Raw genomic sequence first — 22,986 nt, 5'->3', positions numbered from 1 at the left:
CCCTTTGCCCTTTTCTTCCACTGGATTTCCTCCTGGCTGATTTAATAGGCTACAATTGCCCTACAGCCTTCCATGCAGTGACATCATTGTAACGCCAGCAGTGCAGGCCATTTCCTTGTTACGTTCCGGTCAACATGCCTGCCATTTTTGTGCGTTGTCTGAGTGAGAATAACAAGCAGCAGCAAAAGCAACCTTCTCTCCCCCTCCCCGGCTCCCAAACAGTGGCATAGGGGAGGGGATTCACATCCTCATTCTAAAAGGTGAAGGGGAAAAGATGCAGTAGAATGTAGCCTAGAAGTTCTATTATGACTGCCGGATTTGTTGGCATATGAATGGGAGCAGAACATGCAACATGAGTAAAAATGCCCTGGACCAAAGATTCACAAATGAAACCAAAATATGTCAGTGAAACTGGTAGGACATAATTAAGAATCGCTATGAACATTTGGTCATCTAACAATTTTAATGGAAAAGGATATACTATCCGAGTTTATATATTATTGTTTTTCGAAGATTAGCAGATTTTAAATGAGAGAGCAAATGAGACAGATTCAGCCATGAATATTCTTGATCATACAGTATTGCTATTCACACTTACCACCTGGGCCTTGCTTCTATTAAAACTAACATATACAACTACTTCTTGCTTGCCCATAAAAAAAACACTGAGAGTCAGTGACAGCTTTCTTTCTACACAACAGCCAGTTTCCAATGCCCCATCACACTCTGGCAAGGACAACAAATGGAGCAAAGAATGGGGCTATTCTGGTGCCATTAACCTGCTTGAGAAGACCCGCACTTAGTTGTGTGGGAAAGAGTAAATGAGCTGCCATTCATCCCTACAGGGAATGGTAAAATGCTGCACAAAGTTTGCAAGGAAGACAATGCCTGCTTTTCACTTCTGCTGCTGGGTGCTATGGCCTCAACTCCACTGGCAGTCCCATGGGGACACAAGATACACACCAGGGGTATTGTTAGTCCATTGGCCCAATGTTTCTCTGCTCCAAGTCCACCTGGCAAATGTAGGGGGTGTGAGTGCCATCACCCCACACTTCAGCTGTGTGGGAGGGAGAGTGGAAGCAGGAAGGGAGAAGGCTACAAAGGCACCGGGCCACATCCTGTGAACTGGTTCCTCCACCCTGGTCCAAATGCCTCTTGGAAACTCCTTGTTCCCAGGGCATTGTATATGAGAAATGGCTGCCTCTACAGGCAATTACAATGACACAGGAACCAGAAATAGTAATTTTCCAATGGCATTTGAGGCTTTAAACTGTTGATTATGGGAGCAAGTTAGCAGCTCTGCCAATTAATTCTAGTGGGCAGGTGAGAGAATGAGTTTACCCAGATGGATGGCAGGGGCAGAACTGCTTACAAGAGGGATGCAAATGTTCCCAGGTGGTGTCATGGCATGCTTGGGCAGCGACAACATTGTCTTGGCCATGAGGACGCCTTGCTGGTGAAGACTGAACATACACATTTGGTGCTGCTGGGTGAATGTTATCTGGAGGCTCGCCATCACCCAGAGGTAGAATGAGGAAGACAAGTTCAAGATCTGCACTAAATGGCTGAGCAGCAACATCTACTTGCCCCACAGCTACCCAGCTCAGACCTGCACCACCCGTTCATATAGCTGCTCAACTACCTTCTGAAAGGCTGAAGTGTCATAGTCTCCCTTTGCTAAGAAGTGGTACCTTCTTCCCCAATGGAAGGATCAGGGCATAGTGTGGAAGCCTTTTCACCTTATTTCCATTTAAATCACCAGCTGAGACTTAACTCGCACCCAGTTTTTTCCATTCCAGTAGTTATTTCTAAATTTGCATATATATGCATCAATTAGCATGCACACACTTTATGCAAATTTTTGTCCTATGGGTGTGTGCCTGAAATCTTTAAGAGCACACCTGCCAACATCCTGCAGGTAAAGGTCCTTCTTCTAAGCATGCTTCTAAGCCGTCATTTTTCTAGTGTAATTAATAAAGTCTAAAGAAGCAAAATGGGGAAATGGCTAGTGTTCAAACACTACAATTTTCCTTCTTCTGTAAGGAACAGTAAGCTTTTCACACCTTTAACTCCTGGCATTGCTTCTCCCCAGACAGTGGAAATTGCAGAAATAATGCAACATATCTCTTCCTGTGCAGTGTAAAGGAATTATATTAGCATCTGAGTTCTGTATTTCTAGTTAGTACTCTCAATTTCTTTTAAAAAGCAAAGCAGGCCTAAAATTAAGAGCATATATTTTGTGTGTGTGTGTGTGTGTGTGTGTGTGTGTGTACAACACAAATCCAATGGATGATCAGCTGAAGGACAGCTAATATTGAGGATGACACATTTCTCCCTTAACCTTAATTCACTTTTTCTTCTGCAGATTGCCCTGGGGCCTTTAGCTTTTCCGTCTTCTCTTATTAACACTAGCTCATAGTTGCCAGACAAATGGAATCTATCACAAAGTGTATCTTAGAGCCCTACGGTTTCTGTTTTCACAGGGAAGAGCCATCACTGAGAATGAAGTGGAAGGGGAAAGCTAGTGAGAGGGAAGAATTGCCTAAAGTGCGTGTATTTTCACATTTCAGAGCTGTGGTGTTAGGCACTGTTACACAACCAAGAGATTTATTTTCATCCAGTTTTGACAACCTTAAGGTATAATCGGTTGTTGTTTTTTGCAGAAAGATATTATGTATGACAACTGTTTCCAAACTGTGTGGCTCTGTTACTAATTTTGGGTGGGGAGGGGGAAAAAATACAAGTAACCATCAGACCTAGTGGTGTTGTTGTTATTGGGGTTTGTTTTTTAATGTAGCGGTTACCAAGGAAACCAAAACCTCCACATTTCAATAGGTAGCACATCTTGTCTCAGTGCTTAATCTCCAGCTACAACAGCAGTTGATGGATGTGCCTCAACATACCCCTGAAAATGAAGGAAACTAGGGCAGGGGAAACTGCTGACTTACACTGGAGCCAAGATGAGGAATCCCGAGACACTGGCAATTCTGGAAGTTGCAAACAAGTAACATGAACAGCGTCCTTCAAGAACCCTGAAGGTGAGATACTGCCCAGTCTCCTGGAGCTTATAGTGCTATGTTAAGGGTAGTGAGACAAGAAATAGCCAGTGCTCAGTGGTGGCCAATGTCATCCCAGGCTTTGGAATGCTTTCCCCAGGGAAGCTCACCGGGGACCCAGTTTACAATCTAAAGGCATCTTCTGTTAGGCGATGTGTAAATTTAATAAATAAAAATAATGCCTAGTTAATGAGAATATGAGCAGGGTTTATGTATACACTGCTGAATGCCAAAATAGGCTTCAAAGTGATTTACAAAAGTCAACTGCACAAACATTAGAATTTTAAGCCCCATAAACAATCCCATTAAAACATCATCGTTGTCATCATCACTATTAAATCCATTTAAAAATGCAACAAAACAACTCAGTAATTAAAACTCTGGTGGAGCACAGCATGTGTTTATCCCTCTGGTCTAACGGTCCTTAGAATGAACCCCACAGACCCCACCCAGGAGTTTCTGACACATGCCTATTGGAGCCCATTTATGCTAGCACAAAATGTCTCCCTGAAATGCCAAGGGGTCATGAGGTGAAGCTTTGAGAAAATCAAGCTTGACAGCAGCATTTGAACAGACTCTCTATGCCAAAATTCAAGCAGCTTAAGCATTCAGCCCCCCCTGATGAGACACCAGAAAAGGGATCATAAATCATGGATTGTGTTAAAATACACAAAATAAGTGGCATCCCTCAGGGGCCAGTTCCAAGGTCACTTTTGTGAGCTTCATTAGCAAAATGAGAGGGGAGAAACAGATCATCCCACACACCACTTCTGCTCCCCTCACAAATTAAAATAACCTATGTGGATGAAATCTCTCATTGAACTCTTTTTAGGTTTCAGGTATCCAGGTTCATGGGCCGGCAAAAACCTTGGGCTAGGGGTAGATAAGCAGACTGAAGGAAAAAGGCTGAAGGTCAAAGAAAAGCAGGGTAAAGGTAAAGTATCAGGTTGAAGGCTTTAGTCTGGTGGGCACAGAGGAAGATGCGAGGAACTTTCCTGAGTGACAATCTGCTCAAAGTGAGAGAGGGCAGCGGTTCTAGGAGACTCATTTCATCCAGAGGCACCACATTGGTCCTCTGGTGTCATGTGACCTTTCAGGATCTTGAGATCATGGTCTGTGGTATGATTGCCTTTGATGGACCTGCCTGAACTTCACTCTTTTGGCCAAAAATGCTGGTGACACAGACAGCTGGAAGAAAATACTAATTTAAAACAATTAGATGTAGACTATGGCTAGTGGAAAACTATGGTTCAGCATTGTGGCTGTTAAAACCTTTAAATACGGTATAAGTCACAGAAGCTTCAGAGTTCATTATGGTGTTTAATAGAATCACAGGATTGTACAGTTGAAAGACCCCTGAGGATCATCTAGTTTAACTCCCGGCAATGCAAGAATATGCAGCTGCCCCACATGGGAATTGAACCTGTGACCATGGTATTGATCAGCACCATGCTCTAACCAACTGAGCTATCCGGTGGTTTCAGAACTTCCCTGTTTCCTTCAAGGCATTCTCACCTTGCTTAGGTGGAGTTGGGGGACCAGCAACATATGAATCGCCACATGTTTCTCATCCCCGTGTTAAGGGAATGATGTGATTAATTTCTCAAATCATGGACAAAGCTTTAAGATGGTGGCAGGAGTTCAAAGTTAGCTTCTGTTCGGTCTGCTTAGATGAAACCCAGTAAGAACGAGATATTTACCTACAAGACAGAATAACTCAGCTAAGTAAACTTGCACCTGACACTTTCGTTTCCCAAAAGCCACCCACATGTCCACTAGCATGATGTGTGCTATTTGGGATGAATCAAGCTATTGATTAATGCCACGGATTAGGCATCACTGGAAACGTATATATCAAATTATATGTGAAGGCCATCTCTCTCTCATTTAAGGATTGCTGTTTTTCTGTGACTCATCATGATAATCACCAATGTCAATGCAAAAGTGCTCCTAAGCCACATCTAAGTGAATAGTGAACAGAACCTTTAAGTGAAACAGTCTCATTCTTTCTTCACATCCCACCATATTCATACAGATTTAACAGAGCTTGCCACTGGAACCCTTTTCTGTGACAGGCCTTTCCACCACCACAGTTGTGATTCAGTCAATATTGGGGGGGGGGGCTCATGAAAGTTCTCAGTGGGGTCTCCTCAGTGAGGTGGGATGTACAAAGTGAGAATTCTCTCATTCTGCCTCTGACATTGTGGGATGCCCTTTCAAAGGTAAGCCTATAAGCACTCCAGTTGGAGAATAGCCTCTACCAAAGGCAGGACTTTGAAGAAGCACAAACTCAGGAAGAAAGGGAGAAACTTGCTAGGAGGAAGGCATGTTTGGCAAATCCTCACCACAATCAACTCCCACCCAAAAACCTATATCCCCACTGTGGAAGGATGTGTGGATCCAGCATTGGCCTCCACAGTCACTTACAGACACGCTGTTAAGACCACATTCATGGAAGACAATCTTACTTGGCTGCAAGTGATTGCCAAAGAAGAAAATAGCAGCATAGAGTGGGGGGCACTGGGCCCTTTGCTTACTTTGGGACACTGGCAAATGCCTGATCCCACAACCTTTGAAGCCATCCCTGCAGTCTTATGCTATCCTGCCGCCTGCTGTGGAGCATCCGCATCCCACTTCTGGACAGTCATTTGTCCTTCAGTGCCTGTGGTTCACTGTCAAATATGAGAATTGTAGAAGTCACTGCTGGGATCCATCATTTATCTTGTTGTTCAGATCTAAACCGTTAAAACATAATAGTGCACAATATAGAGCATAAAGCACATTTAATTTGGTATCTAAGTCAAGGGGGTGGGGAGAGACTAATTAGAAACCTCTCGTTAGGGAGCTTGCTCTAGCTGGCTGTTGACACCAGTGATGCTGATAGGAGAGCATATTCTCAACATGCATGCAATAATGTGCTTCACATTACTTTAACATCCTCTCCATGTGTTATTTTAATTGAGGTCTCACAATTTTTAATGTGTTATTTTTATCCCCATCTCGGAAAACTACAAAGCATATTGTAGCATCTAGTCAATTTGCATCTTGGTCAACGACAGCACAAGTTAGCAAAAAGTGTGTCTTAAGGCTACAGCACATATTAAAAAATAAATACACGTTATAATAAGCCACATGGTCATTTTCTGCCCCTGAGGACTATCTAACACATAATGGCTCATCAAAATATTGTATCTGTGAGCTACTTTTGGAAGAGCTTGGGCCCTGTAACAACTTTGCCAGTCCAGTTGAATCTCTATCATTTTAAAAGGATGCATCTCAGAATAATATTATTGACTGCCTGGTGGCACAGACAATACACATGTACTAGTGTTATTTTGGACCAGGTTTCTTGGGGAAGGGAGAAAGAGGGGTTGGGCAAGTTATAGAGGGGTTGCAGTGAGCTGTGAGGGGATGGGGAAGGGAGTTGGGCAAATTACTAGGGTGTGGGGTGAGATGTGAGCATCTTAGGGATGAACTATGGGGGTTGGGGTAGGATGGCTGAAGGGCTGGTGTGGGTGCAGGCAGGCATGGGTGGTGAGCAATGCAAGCAGGCACAGCAGCCCCTAGAAGACAACATTAAGTTAAATGGTCTAACCTGATCTAAGGCAATTACCAATGATCAATTAGGTTTACAGAGAGTGGCAACAATATGAATCATGACAGAGACACTCTCACACAGCACGAATAGAAGATTTCTTTTCCCATTTGCCTGAGCTTGGATCCTTGAAAGAGAACAAGGAGGCAATAAGCAAGAGGCAATCCCTTGAGGCACAAGGTCAGCCACTCTCTTGCTTTTGTCATAATAGGGACTACAAATGGTAAGCAGCCTCTTCTGCTCCCACATTAACTGATGACAACAGCAGCCTTGAGTCATAATAGGGTTGCCTAGAGCACCCAAGGCTTGCCCCAGCCTGGTTCAGTGTGCTCTGGTTTCTTGTCAAGAGAAATATCTGGCTTTTGAGACACTTAGGCGCCTCTTGCTCACAGTATTCTCCATCTTTGTCAGCTGAGAGTGCTGCCAATAATATATGCCCACCCATTCCATCACCAGAGGTATCAATTCTCTTTCTTCTTTCAGGAGTGCAAAGTAGTTTCAAGGTGGGAAGAATTCATCTTTACTTAAGTTCTCAACTCTTTGGCTATCTGGGAGGCCACCTGTAGGTTATAAACCATCACTGGCCAGACCTCCTACCAGAGGAAGCTAATTGTATATCCTTCTGAAACTGGTAAGCACTGCATATGCTAGTCTAAGCATCCTCTTCTTCTTCTATTTTGATCATGTTAACACAAAAGAGTAATCCTTCTAAAATTAGGAATCTGCTCTAGTAAACCACATCTAATTAACACTTGTAGTAGCTTGGTGGGTTTTTGGTTTCTTTTCTAACAAAGAATGATAATGAACTACCGTATTTTTCGCTCTATAAGACGCACCAGACCATAAGACGCACCTAGTTTTTGGAAGAGGAAAACAAGAAAAAAAATATTCTGAATATTTTTCAGGCTGCGCAGTGAAAGCAGCGATCCGTCTTGCTGTTCTGGCTTCTGGGATAGCTGCGCAGCCTGCATTTGCTCCATAGGACGCACACACATTTTCCCTTACTTTTTAGGAGGGAAAAAGTGAGTCTTATAGAGCAAAAAATACAGTAAGTTCAGGGATCCGTAGGATCTAAAGATGCCAATCTGCGCATTTCCTCCCAGAAGCCTGCATTGGAATGACTTGCTTGTTTAACTTTATCAGCTTCTGCAGAATATCAACATTTTCCTCCAATGCATTCAGTCATTTGGATAAAGGGCCATGCTTTACCCCCTCAATGTCCTCAGGCCTCTTTCTCACATGGAAAGCTTCCCCTATCACAGCCAGCTGTGATGGGAGCAAATTATCTATTTCCAGAGTCAATGAAGAGAGGAGGTCAGTGGCCTAGAAGGAGAGGGATGTAGAAATTCAACAGCTGCCCTTGGCAACCCACAACCTTTGGGCAACTGGTAGGAAAAGTCTCATTTTGAGAAAGAATGTTGAGCATACACTCAGAGAACTGGGGGACATTTTCTACTCATTTGTTTTTATAAACTCAGTGAAACTCTTTAGAGGCTTACTGTAAAGCATAGATCTGGCACATTAGACAAAGCGACTCAAAATGTTTAATACTGGCATGACAGAATAAGGCCCTGGAAAGAATTAAGCACTACACAGCAACAGTAGCTCATGGCGTTACTGGATTCAATATAAAAAGGTTTTTGTTTTTGAGAAAAGGAAGTGCCAAACAAAAGCGGTAACCACAAAACCTTCAGAAGCTGCACCTCTCTGACTATACAAAACACAATTATCTGGCAAAGCACTTCTGGTTTTAAAGAACTGGATCACCTTCCATTCTGCTATTCAGGTTAAAAAAATACTATTCTGTAAATTGTGCATATTGAAGAAAGAGTATGCAGAATACTGGATTATAGCACCATTTAGAATGTATCTGGGATGGAAATCTTTTCCTGCTCTTGTGTAATAAGCTAGACCATCAAAGAGGCAGTTTCATTTTGATGTGTTAACACATAGGGTATTGTTTTGAGCTGGGAAAAGGAGAATTCAAAATATGGCATTTCCCCACTTGTGGTCTCAGGTGGTCATATAGAATTCTACCACCCCAGTCTACCAGGTTATTTTGTATAACCCCGTAGAACAGCCATAACAATTTACAGTATTGGCATGTTCACTAGTTGAGGTGGTACTGCCCTCTCACAAGCCTGCTTATTAACATTTTCACATAAGGAGTTGTTTGAAAGCATTAAAAATGAAAATAATGTTAAAAAACACCAAATGTCAAGGTGGAAAAAATTACAAGAAGAAAAGGCATTTAATTCAGAGGTGCTATGTGAGGAGACATGTGAAAATTGAAGTGATATATAAGGTGGTCAACATCTAAAATCCATCTAAGTGCAGCCATACTTTATCAGCCTGCTTTTTTAAAAAAAGTCAGGTTCATTTCACAATAAGGAGCTGTGGATCCTAGATGAAATGAGGAATTAAGTGTTTTCTCTTTGATTGTGTTTTAAAGACATATTTTAAAACAAAGACAAATGTACAAGCAGGATGCTGTTTGGTGCTCTTTCTCATCTGCAGGTTTGTTCAATGCATATTTTCATCTTCATGGATAAATACATTGCACAACACAGTGAAATATTTGAGGTTCATTTAAATGAAATTGCAAAATATTTCAGGAATCAGCTTCATTTCCTTTCTGTCCCACCCTTCCTTTCCCAATGAAATGTTTCCAGTAATGTTGCATTGCTGCTCTTCACCTGACTTCTGCCACCACTTTGGGTCATTCCTCCTGCCCTTTGTAAGTATCATTCTTATAACACACACACATGATTTCTACCAGGGTGACCCAAGTTCCATGACAAGAATAGCTGCATCCTAAAATTTGAATTTCTCTTATTTTCCAGATAATAGAACTTGTACTACAGTGGAACCTCTACTTACGGACATAATCTGTTCCGGAGGTCCGTCAGCTGGTTGAAATAGGATGCTAGAAGAGGCATCTTGTGTGCGTGCGTATTTGGCGGTAGCGCGCTTCTGCACATGCACAGATGGCAGAAGCCACTGCTGCACATGCGCAAATTGTGGCAAACCCAGTGTTTACTTTCGGGTTTGCCACGGACGCAACGTGGAACATCTGTGAGACAAGGCGTTTGTAAGTCGCGGTTCCACTGTATTTCTCAAAACGAATCTACTTCTTCTACTTACAGGGGAGACATAAGGAGCTATCCCGGGCACTGAGGTTCTCCCAACTACTGGAAATCTACTGGGATTTCAGCAGGTATTGCCTATGCACTCCCAAGCATCTCTTTGCAAACTGTTATTTGGCGTTTCTCATGAAGAATAGATGTTACAGCCAGGTGTGGAGAGGTCAATGGCCTCCCATGTGAATAAGTTAATAACATTCGGCTGCTGCCAGTATGTCAAAAAGAGAATGATGGCTCTACAGAGAATTCTCCAGGATTTCTGTTGCATCTGGTCTGTATCCTGTTGCTGTAATGACTCCCTATTTTTTTAAAGGCACTTAAGGCACATAAAGACAACAACATGTACTTTTTGCAAGAACATTGTGTCTGAAACATTTCAACCATGATTTAACTAGAGTGCACTAAGCAATTATTATGTTACAATGATATCAGAATGCATCTGAGCAGCCAACATTTGCTAAGATGTCTTCACTGCTTTTTCTTCTCTGTCACATTAGTACTGAACAAGTGCAATGGTTCTGTCATATTTCATGTGGGGAATATACGTACATAAAGATATTTAAATCATATTCCGGAAAGGGGTTATTAACACATTTTCCTTCCACTCAACTTACCTTGAGCTGACAGGAGTGTTAGATGCTCAAGGCCTGACAGGTTTCAAACTATTCACTGCTGGAAAGAAATCTCCTGAACACAACGTTCCTATTATTACAAGATATTTTATCCTCAATATAACTATACCCTGAATATGAGGTAGGTGGAATATTTGCAAGAAACCATTACTATCTGTTTCTGAAGAAGGCTTCAGATTCCCCAAATGTAGACAGCAGAATGAGTTTGACGAAGCTTTCTCAGACACCCCATATTCCTTAAGCTGCCCCATGTGCACTCTGAGAAATCGCAACATTGTACAAAGGAAGAGGATGTTCTGCAGAACATTATGCTGCTGTTGAGGCCAGTAATGATTTGTTAGCTACCCAGAGGTCACTTTATGCTGAAGGAGAGGGACAGTGGATAGATAGATAGATAGATAGATAGATAGATAGATAGATAGATAGATAGATATCTCACACACACACAAGAACTGAGACCTATCAGGTGTAGAGCCATTATGGAAATAACTCAATAAATGTCACTTGCATGTTCCCAAGCCAAAACATTTTCCTGCCTAAGGTGGGGCAGCAAACGGCACCCCACTCCAAGTCAAGGAGCATGGTGTCCACAGCTGACTCAGTTATTTTGTCACCTTGTGTAGAAAATCCCTTTCCTTGACAAAAAACAATAATGAACAAACAATAATTTCTTACCATTCCATGACATCCAAAAGCATTTGCCTGAAGCAGCTACCTTAGTCTGCTAACGGTAGGTCCAGTCCTGCCTTCTGGGGTGGTGAAAACACATCCTAAAGGCTATGGGAAGTTTAAGTGAACAGGTCCCTTCCAGCACACAGCTGAGGAGCAAGGGTAAGGTATCAGATTTGTTCTGGTGCTTAAGCACTCAGCTGAGCAATGGTTCTAGTTGAAGCAGGACTGGGAGCTCTCCTTGGTCCTGCAGACACTGAGGCCTGTTACAAGTGCTTCTCCAGAACCAGTATGGAACAGTAGCAAATATGTGCATTGTTTACCTTGTACATAGCTACCTACTCTAGCAAGGTAGAGTTCTCGTACCCCACAATATTTCAATGAAGGAAATCCCAGCCTTTTGAGCATTGGTTGAGAGAAAATGCTGTGCCCTTGGACTTCCCCCATCAAAAGACAATGCCTAGTTTGAAGCATGGGAAACATTTAATGGCACAGGTTGTAGGTCACAACAATATTGATTTGCCTATCATTCATACTTGTGACCACTGCTGTTTGATTAAAGGCCAACTGGCAAGTACAAACAGGAATCTGATGAAGTAATTTTTTTAAAAGAAGAAAAGTGAAGAGAAGTGATATTGTGCAAAGTCATGGAAAATCAAATCGACCTCCCCCTATCTAAAAGAGAATGTTATCCTCAAACCATCCCTGGTAATAAACCATCTTTCCCACTGTTTGCAGTGTTGGCTAATTAGAAATCTATTTGTGTACTAACAAACATAAAAGGCCCCATTTCAGTAAAAAGTTTAAATACAAGGCTCAAGCTAAAGCAGAGGAGTTCTTGGGGTGTAATTTAAATACTAATTAGGCAGTTTATGAGAAACCCAAGTCTTTAAGAGTTCACAGACACTATGTCAGCCAAACAATGCAAAATCGCACATTTTATGTAACCAAGTCCATGTGTCACTGTATTACAACTGATAGCAATTGGGCCTGTGGTTTATCAGCCCCTTCTTAGAAGACTCAGTGATCACTGGTCTACTAAATGAGACCTGACAATATTGTTATTGCTCTCCCAATTATGTTTTCTTATTCATCTCAAGCAAACTTTCCCAGTTTTACAATGCAAAGAAAACCAGGATCTGGCATAGAATTGGGCTCCATGATAAGTTACACTTTCAAGATTTTTAAAACAAGTGGAAATAATTGCCCTGGAGACTGTGGATGCTAGTTGAAAGTGGAAGCATGTATCTGTTCAAGGCTTAAGGATATACAGTACAACCATATGATCTGTGTCCTCAACAGGACTTACTCTCAGGAATGTGTGGCTAGGGTTGCCATCTAAGTCAAGGATGTTCTTCTGCAAGTGGCAACCCATCTTTTTAGACATGGGGTTGTCTGACAGCAATGGCAGGAGGGAGAAGCCCTTGTTCCCAAGCCCTGCATGTGTATACACACACACACACACACACACACACACACACACAGTGAGAGACCTCCTCCTGCTTTGTAAATCCATTCACTGCCCTCCCCTTCCAGTTAATCACATGGCCAACTTCTCCTACTGGCAATGTTCAGCAACTGCAGGCATCTCCAAGCAGGAACCAGAATGCAGCATTCTACAGGAAGCACAAAGCAATACTACCCAAGCAGCCATCACATTTTCACCCCCACCCCACTTTAGGTAATAAAAACAATCTAAATGTACAAATATACAACGAACAACCCCACTGTGCCTGTAATGCATAAATGTTATTTACTTAACAATACTGACAATAACTGCATGTCCACATTTTCACATGAGTGTGTTTTCCCCCAGGCCTTTAAAAATGTAGTCCTGGCAATAACACCGGCAGATCTTGCCTTAAACAGGGAAGTTAATTTACACATAATCATAACATTCCACACCTTCCCACACCATTCTTCCACAGATACTGTTTTTTTTTCTTTCAAAAGAACACTTCTGGTACTTTGCTGTATCATTTCAGCAAGCACTAATAAATTACCTACTTCTGTTTCTACTTCTCATTTAGAAACAGAGCCTGTGGTGTAGGACAAAGTATATCACCCACAATATCTTAACTATTCACAATGTCTCAAACAAAAAAAGTGTGCATGGTTTTACATTAACACCAAATATGACACACACACAAAAACCCCGTTTAATATGCATTACATCTTTAACGTCTCCATGAAAGCAGCACTATATAATTTCCTTAATTCTCACTGGCATGTAATGCAATTTGAACAAGATTTGGTTAAAACAATCCTGCCACATTTCAACTGCAACCCTAACGCTTATTGATAGATCTGCCCGACATAATTCCCTTACCCAACAGATATCGCCACCTGCAAGTAATTGCTTAATTTTCTTTGGGATTTATCATTACTATGCTGCATAGACACCGAGAAATGGGAAAGCTGTAACTCAGAGGTGGAGGACAAGGTCCCAGGTTCATCTCTGACATCTCTGAGTAGGCTGGGAAAGACCCCTGTTCTAAAACCCGATAGAGCCACTGCCAGTCACTGCAAACTGTAGACTAGAGGTAGACAACCTGTGGCTCTCCAGGTGTTGCTGGATTCTAACTCACATCATTCCAGACCACCTGTCATCCTGCTGGGGGTTGGTGGAAGATGGAGCGCAGCAGCATTTGAAGGACCACAAGTTTCATACCACTGTTGTAAATAAATACTGAGCTAGGCAGACCAATGAACTGACTCAGTGGAAGGCAGTTTCCAATGTTCCTGTGATATGATCATTTAAAAAAGAAACCAGATTTTCCATGTTGGCAAGATCTCTCTCCCTCCCCCCTGCCCCAGCACAGGCAAATTACTGACACTTTTGCCACAAAATTCCTGACTAGTAAATATTGAAAATGTGCTACTTGGGGAGGCGGCAAGGAGGCTAGAGAAAGGGTTTGTATATTATTGCTTAATTTGTTAAAAGTCGGGGGGGGGGATTAACAAATGCAAATCACAAACTCTAACTGCATTTGCTCTTTCCCATCAACATTAATAACTGTTTGAGCCATCAGAAAGGCTTGATGATACAAAACCACATACACAAAGGAGACTCTGGTGGGACCTAGATCATTGCTATCTTTATCTCATATTACTTAATCTGGCATTTTGTATTAAATTAAGTTTGACATTGCTCCTCTGTCTGCCTCTCTTGTTTTGCTATAGGGCCTTCTGTTCAGTAGCCCAGCATGACTTAACAGCCTTTGCTACCCACCACATGCAGACAGAAGTCAATATAACACCATGAATATTTAATTTGATTTTGAACTGCTAGCTAGCCTTACTTCATTAGTATTTTGTTGTTGTTGCATAATTCATTATTTAATTCCAGGAATCATATTGTTCTGGAAAAAACAGTTAATTATGTCCTGTATTTCTTATGGGATCTTAACTGCCATTGTGAAGTAAAAAGCAAGCATTTGTTCAAAACGATTGTTCCCACCATAAATAATTTTCCATCCATGAGATGTTTAATGTAGACCTTTCATAGATACTTTTTGCTATTCTGCATGGCAGCATGTCTAATCAAATATTTAACCAAATGGTTACATTTAACCAAACTGTTCATATCTCCTGAAATGTTGTTACAGTGGTACCTCGGGTTACATACATTTCAGGTTACATACGCTTCAGGTTACACACTCCGCTAACCCAGAAATAGTGCTTCAGGTTAAGAACTTTGCTTCAGGATAAGAACAGAAATCGTGCTCCAGCGGCGCGGCGGCAGCAGGAGGCCCCATTAGCTAAAGTGGTGCTTCAGGTTAAGAACAGTTTCAGGTTAAGAACGGACCTCTGGAACGAATTAAGTACTTAACCTGAGGTACCGCTGTATATGGGTATTTAATGTATTTTCACTTTTTATTGTATATTGTTTCCTCTCTTTATTGATAATATTGGATTATGCCCAAGTTTCTTGTGTTAACTTCATAACCGACTACTGTACTCTTCCAACATTTCCATTAATTTAATTAATAGACTTGCCTCAGGCTGTCTGGGCAGTGGGGAACATTATCTGCATATAGAGCAATTCTGTAATCATTTCCCAAGCATTCATCATCGAGTCGTCTGATGGCCGTTCTGAAATTGTATTAATGTGCCACAGGGCCTACTGTTCCTTCTGGACCCTTTTATTATTAGTGTGGAATGCTGAATCAGCCTTTAAATCGAGATTACTATTCAACAAATAAAATCTATTAGGGCCAGTGACAGTCTTTAGTGGGTCCTTGGCCTGGTGCCACTGGCAGCCCCTCTGCCAACTTGGTCCATTGCCAAGTGCTGCTGCTCCCATCAGAGTCACCATGCAGCATGGTTGTTTGCTGCCATTGCCTGTCGCTCCCCTGAACCCTCTCTTTCCTGCGAATATGTGGTGACACATATATGGTTACTATGGGAACCAAGCTGGTTCATTCTACAGTGGATGGCTGCAAGGGTAGAGTCCACAAGATGCCATGTGTGATGACATCAGACAATTGCCTCTTGGGGGATGTTGCCACCCACCACAGAATGGAGTTAAGTGTCGCCTCAGCTTCCATAAGAAGTGCCACTACCTCTGGATAAACATTTTACAAGGAGGAGGAGGCCAAGGTAAGTGACTGTTCAGAGTGATAGCAACAAGCAGCAGTGATGGTGGTGAGGGTGGCTTCTCTCAGCGAGGGAACCACCAGAAGGCCCTCGGCGCTGGACCTCAGTGTCCAGGCAGAATGATGGAGGTGGAGATGCTCCTTCAGGTATACTGAACCGAGGCCGTTTAGGGCTTTAAAGGTCAGCACCAACACTTTGAATTGTGCTCGGAAACGTTTCCTCTTAAATCTAATTAAGATGGCCAACTTCCCCTTTTCACATTCTAAAACGTCTCTCTAACTTTTCTGTTCTGAACCAACTTTCTCACCCTGTCCCCAGACCTTATCTCATTTCTTTCTTTTTCAACCCAGTGTTTTATTTGCCAAAACTGGGAGGTACAGGTCAGTTTGTATTGAAATCCACAGAAGCAGAACACCTCAAGCATGCTTAGCACATCCCCCCTCCAACTGTAGAATATGGGGCTTGAGGTGGGGGTTGGACCAACAGGTTCAACTACTTATTTATTTATTTATTTATTTAGTTTCTTCCCTCAGGTTCAACAATTTTGATGGTGCAGTGTTTGTTAGTTTTACACAGAACAGACACTAAATTGCACACAGTTTTTCTTTTCTGCACTGCCATAATCCAATATGCTCAGGTACAAATGATTTTTGAATATCTGAGCCATTTTTACAGTTGAGCATTGTGAGAGAAACAAAACACATCATGTATCAAACAGAATTGCCAATGATCTTTATGTTTTCTTTTTATTGGCATTTGCTTTGAAATAACAAATTGGCTGGCAGATGTAATGTTTTATTTACATATTGCTTCAGTCTACTATAAGGGGGACTGATGGGATTTACACCCCCCCCCAAAAATCATTGGGTCTATCTGTCCCCCACATTTGCTGCTGCCAAAATTGGTGGGGTCTTAGAGTGCCAGGGAAAAAATGACTGAGGGTGAGGAACGGAGATAGAGATAGATGATAGATCACATACGCAACAAACAAGTGAAAATAAAACTCTAAAGCAAAATAGTCATGCTTATATGCAACTAGGCTGCACTTAATGGTCCAGATTCATGAAATACAGGCTTTCAGAGTCAGATTTACAGAAGGCGGCTTCTCAGCTCTCCCAGCGCAACATCCATTATACTTGGGCTTCTTGCCATTTGCTCAAAATGGCTTCTATGGATGTTGTCCAATTGACAAATTAAAGGTCTTAGTTTCTCTTTTGGTTCTAACAAACGGCCAGCACTCCCAGCCCTTGCTATCACAATGACCACTCCAAAGGAGGCATAATTAAGAAGAGCACTGAGCTTCAAAGCTGGTACATGCACACAATTTCATAGGACCCAGTCAGTTGAAGTGCTGTTCGGAATGGCTCCTTGCTGCCACTACCAGGCACTGACCTTAACCCCTTCCTCCCTGCAAACATGTTTGCCAGTGGTGGTGATCCTTGCTATGAAAGTTATTGGCTCTGTGTTCTACAGTGAGTGGCAGCGATATGTGGTTCTGTGACACCTAGTAAGTTGAGCTGCACATTATGGACAGTTGTGGGATTGACACACAACTGCTTCTTCCAGTGCAACACTGTGTTTCTGACAACAAACACTTCTGCTCTTATAAATATGGGAAATGGTGTGCTTGTTTGGAAGGCGCATGTCCATGTATACACACGTCTCATTTGACTGTATAATGTACAATGTACAATTTAAGCAAAAAGCAGCTATGTTTGTTCCATATAAGAATGGGAAACCACGTAGAGATTTAAATCTCAGCCTGTTTAAAAGACCCCAATGTGCAACCTTGATAAGGATTGCAGTCAATTAACATACTTATCAGCCAAATGCATATGGTCTAGGCTGAAACAAGGCTACTGTCTCCTATACTCATACATAATTCTCTGCTGAAAGTAATCACATGGTAGCCATGGTTACACAGCATAGATAAGAGCTGTAATTTTTGTCTAACAATGTCAGAAATGGGAATGAATTCAGAAATGTCTGATTTCCTTTGTGCACATGAGCATGCGCGTGCGCACACACACACACACACACACACTCCTGTTCTGGATTTATTTTCATTTATTACTCTCTTGTCACACAGAGGCTTTAAAAATAGCTAAATAAAAATATGTGTCCATGTTTAGTTTTAAAGACAACAACAACAACAACACATAACGCAAGGTGCAATAGTTGCCACAGCAAAATTTGATTATTATTTTTCCTAAAATGAGAAGCCCAAGCCATTTAAAGACAACTGTTTCAAAAAAAAATTAAAAGCACCATGTGCAACACTCATCCAAAGCCAGCTTATCAGAAGTGCAACAAGTGACACTACATCAGCTGGCACAAATTCAGTTTGTTGACGACTTCTGGTTATGAGCAAGCTTGTAATCCAAATACACGCCTACATGAAAGTCCAGTTGAACCAAATTAGACTTGATCCTGAGTAAGCCTGCATAGCATAGGAGTCCCAAGTACTGTAAATGCAGTGTTTCCCACCCCACCCCGGGTTATACATCTGTATGCTTATCAAGTTGTATAGAAATGCCCTCCCCTCAAATCATCCTATGCACCAGTATCAGCAGAGTCTGAAAACACTGAAGATTAGAAACTAGTAGAAGAGAAACGGTGGCTCTTGGACAGGAATGATGTGTGCTGGGTGATTTATCTATTTGGCCAATCCATAGTCTAAAGCAGGGTTTCCCAAACTTAGGTCACCAGCTGTTTTTGTACTACAACTCCCATCATTCCTAACTACAAGGACCAGCAGTCAGGGATGGTGGGAGTTGTAGTCCAAAAACAGCTGATGATTGAAGTTTGGGAAACCCAAGTTTGACTCTAAAGCCTGCGTCCACATGGTTGAGTCTCATACCAGTCCATCTAACTAAAAACTGACTACTCCAGGTGCCAGTGGCTCTCCAAGGGCTCAAACAGAGGATCACTCAGATCCCTCTTCCCTGAGCATTTGCTAACTGGAAATGCCAAGGATTGAAACTCGAGAACTTCTACATGCAAAACACGTGCTCCATCACTGAACTACGATTAAGCAAAATGGGAAAAAATCCAATTGACTCCACCCTTTAAAGGAGGGTGGTACACACATGTGGTAAATATATACATGGACTTAAATGAGGAAAGATCAGGGTTAGGTCACCTTCAGGAGCTACTTTACCTCTCCCCAGGGGTTTAGCTCGGCCAGTGCACTCTCAAGGGGAAATTTTTATAGCCTGGAGAATATGGCATCAGCAGATTGAATTGCTGTTATTGATTCAGCTACACAGTGAGGTTACCCAAATGCACAACCAAAGAAGAGTTAATCAGAGATGGCAGCACTTGGCGGTGAGATAGGATGTTACTTCAGATAGATTTAGATACCACAGAAAGCAAAGGGTCACCCCCTGCTTTTTTTTTGCTTGTCAAGTTTTATGTGTGTCAAATTCATTTGCAAACCCCATAACCACTCTCCAAATTAAACCAAGATGCTCAAAGGGAGGGGAGGGGTGTAAAATAAAGAAAAAAAGAAAATGCATCTTATTTCATAAACGTGAAGCATTGTGGGGAACTCAGTCTATTTAAATCTCACCTATTTGTAGACCATTTTTCTATGCTACACAGCAGTGTTGGCCAAAATTGGACAAAGCCACAAGACTTTACTCCAAAATTATCTGCATCTACTGAATCATTATTTAATGCACATGCCGCAGGAAATGATGTTTTAATCCAAAATGAAAACTTCAGTCAGTTTACAAAAGGGGGGAAATGAAGCACAAATTCAAAGTTAGAGCCTTTCTAGTTTAATTTTTAAAATGATACAGGGGTGTGTAATGAAGTGATTTCATCACATTAATTGGTACACTGAGTAGGTGACTGGAGTTCATGCGATTTTTTGTCGGGCATTTCACAGTAGATGGACTGTGAAAAACAGGAGCAATTCTAAATAAGAATGCGCATAACACACTGTCATATAAACCACTCTGCAAAAGTGCTTAGGTTCTTGTCTGCCCTCCACTTTTATTCTCACAACAGCCCTACAAAATGCCACTATTTTAATAGTGGAGGGTTGAAGGGAAATGATCACAAAAGATGCCCAAGTCTCAGTGATTGTTGACAAGAATAAAGATATATGATGGAACTCCCCAAACTGGTTATTCCAAGGAAAGAACTACATGCCACAAGAAATGCAAGGCTGCTGTTGAAAATGGCATTTCCCTGTTGAGTTCCATCCTCCTGCTCCATAATATATTACACAAACAATGCAGTATCTGGGTGTCTCAACTTTCTCCACATTTTGTCAGCTGCCACACTATTTAATGACTACAGGTCACATGTTAAATTCTGCCAGATTTTACAAAACCACAGAGGGGGTTTGATTTGGTCCAGAGATGCCGTTTTCCATAGAAGGGCCGTGCTGCTTTTAAGCATTCAGTTCCACGCTGAAACGGTTCCTACTGAAGTTATTTGAGAACTGTGGCCAGAAGCAGTTTGTCCTGTGATACCACACAGAACGTGTCTTAACGCCACTCACTCTGCTAGAAAGAGACAGGTAGACCAGCCAATGACCCCTGTAGCTCAGGGACATGTAGGAGGAGAAACGGGTCAGGAAGGGCTTTGAGAAGACGTTGGCGGCATTGAGGAATTTCCTTGACTTAGCCAGTCATGGAGACGTGCACATATATTGTTCTGGGCAGGGAGTCCTAAAAGTTTAATGACAGGCATTCTGGGTATTTGCATCACCATTGTGCACAGAGGAGGGGGAGGAATAAGAGACTGCACAACAGGGGGCAGAGACCTGCCTGTATGATGGATGAAACCTCCAAACACAAATGTGTACCAGGTGTTTCAACAGAGGTACAGCTAAGTTCCATTAAGAGGCTTGTTCCCCACCGCCAGCTCACGAAGAGGTGGAGAGGGAAAGGGTATTAGAAACAGCACCAAAATTATACATGCGCAAAAGTGGAGTAGTTGGAAGGCATTAGAAACATGGATGCAGAATCGCATTGCAACTGAACTCATTCACAGCCTGACTACAAACGATTAAGGTGTGTTTTTCAAGCCTCGAAGGGTCAGGGCTTTGCACAAGAGTTATTTATGGTAGTCTAAATTAAGGACACAGCCTCAGGACATCCCTTCCCCCTTAGCCTGGCTTGAAGGGTCACACAGGCTTCTCTCAGCAAGAGCACAATGGTTATGACAGCCCATTATAGGGACCAAATAAAATACTCCTACAATGTAACTCACCCCTCCTCAGTTGCTGGGAGCGGGGAGTGTTTTACTCCCCAACCCCAGTGCCTTACAATTGGGACAAAAGGCCAGACATCTCACTGCTCTTCCTAATCATGGCAATGCCAGAGGGTGGAGTGTCCAAGCTAGAATGCTGGGGTTTTTCTCTGCAAGCCTTTAAGTAAAGCAGAGTTCCTCACATGAGTTCCTCCCTAACATCCATCCTTCTGTGTATGTGCATGTGCATGTGATATGCACATCCCTAGGGCCAGACAACAAACTGTTCATATTTGTTTTCTCTTATTTTCCAGGAACCCCAAATGCTTTTATTGCAATAGGAAGGGCTAAATATAATGGTTTGAGAACTCTTGGGGTAAATGCCATGTTTTGCTCCTGGCAGTGAAAGAGAGGAAAAAAATGTCAAGAGCTTCTCTGTCTGGCTGTAAAGCAGATAGATCTCTGAAGGCTTGAACTGAGTGTGCCTTACCCGGTCACCGTGATAATAAAAGAAAAAGACTCGTGACAATAAAAAGCCCAGGCTTGAACTGGCTTTTTATCTTTGCTTTTGTGCAGAAAATGAAGCTATCTGTTTCTTCCATTCTTGTCAACCACTGGTTCTGATGATTGCACATAGCGGCAATGCATTCTGAGTAACTAGAAGGGAAAGATGGAGGTGCCTGCAGTTGTTTGTGCTGCTCAGCACAGTAATCTGTAGTGAAAAATAAACAAGACAAAGGGCTTCTCTAAGATATTTGCCTAGAAAATTCCATGGGCGTATATCAAAACACTGTAATTTCTAGAACTAATGGTTTGCCACTAGCCACTGACTGACAGCACCGAAGAGATAATGGCTCCAATTACCTATTTAATAATGCAATATTTTTTGTTTTTTATGGCATATGTATCAAGGTTCATCAGAATATGGCACAATGTCAAGTATGCTGTAAGCCATCCTATTTTGCAAGCAGCTGCTGCTGGGCTTTTCTTATATGAACAGTTACCTTTCAATTTGAGACAAAAAGAAAAAGGGAGAAAAGGATCTGCTATTGGAGGCTGGGGGTGGGCACTGGGGTGAACATGCTCAAGAACATGGTCCCCTAGCATTTTTACCAACTGGAGCAATACATTAATGTGGTTTGGTTGTTTGGTCTGTAGGCACCAGGACATGTGCTCAGGACCAAGACTCTGACTTAGAATTGACTTTGTACCAACAGGACCCCTGCGTCAGGCTCTACCTAGTAACAGAGCCTGGCCACAGACAATGAGACAACAGCCCTCTGCTGCAACCACACTCTGGAAGCTGGTTTGCTCTACGCAGAAGGGAAAGCTTGAGGATTCTTCAACCTTAACCTCCAAATCTAAAAACGCTCCCTTATTATTAGCGTCCGCATTCAAATAGGGCAATGGCAATTATATACATTTTTGGATGTTAATAGAGGGACTGGCACTGGTCTTATCTTATTGGCTAAATGGAATGGTGCCAACCCTGTACCAAACTTAGGTGACAATCTGTATATAAATCCTTTCCAATATAGCCCCTAAACATAGCCCCAAAGCAGTTACTTTTGCAATACCACCAACTGCCTCAGGAGGGTCAAAGACCTGAGGGTCTAGCTGAATGAGTTATCTAAGGGTCAAGCTGAACGGTGCGAGTAATCTTTCACCTTTTAGCTTGAAAGGGGGGGGATGTGGTGGTGGTCCAAAGGGCCATAATGAATGTGATAATGTGAACCCCTATAAATTCTTGAGTGTGCTTCTAATACAGAAGTTATGGTAGCCTGTTGCTTTATGTAACTGACGATTTTGCAAGATGTCATCCCCACTGGGGCAGAAGTACAGCTAATATGTGAATACCAAAGATAAAGCTCATAAACTAGAACATAAGTTGATCCATGGTACAAATGGCTACGCGTAACACAGGTTCCCAACATGCATACTAACACAATGTAACAGATCACAGTGAGAATCAAAGTTTAGTTAGCAACGCTTATTGCGCATGTGTATTAAACATTAAGGGACACGGGTGGCGCTGTGGGTTAAAGCCTCAGCGCCTAGGGCTTGCCGATCGAAAGGTCGGCGGTTCG

General features: G+C 42.2%; 1 protein-coding gene and 1 long non-coding RNA gene across 44 annotated transcripts in view; one reads left to right on the top strand and one right to left on the bottom strand.

Annotated features, from left to right (window-relative positions):
- ANK3 (ankyrin 3) overlaps positions 1-22,986 on the bottom strand; it is a 376,227-nt gene that overhangs the window by 245,819 nt on the left and 107,422 nt on the right. The window lies entirely within an intron of this gene.
- LOC310677963 lies at positions 6,928-10,245 on the top strand. Of its 2 annotated transcripts, none has more exons than XR_014511534.1 (3): positions 6,928-7,282; positions 9,495-9,595; positions 9,798-10,245. It is a non-coding gene; the product is annotated as an uncharacterized lncRNA (long non-coding RNA). The 2 variants fall into 2 exon arrangements; XR_014511535.1 differs by having other exon boundaries at positions 6,929-7,282; positions 9,495-9,599.

Source organism: Podarcis tiliguerta (genome assembly GCF_965153285.1).
Source record: "Podarcis tiliguerta genome assembly, chromosome: 5".
In the NCBI taxonomy this organism is placed as follows: domain Eukaryota; kingdom Metazoa; phylum Chordata; class Lepidosauria; order Squamata; family Lacertidae; genus Podarcis; species Podarcis tiliguerta.
Note: the sequence above shows the minus strand (reverse complement) of the source record. Positions and strands in the feature narration are given on the sequence as shown.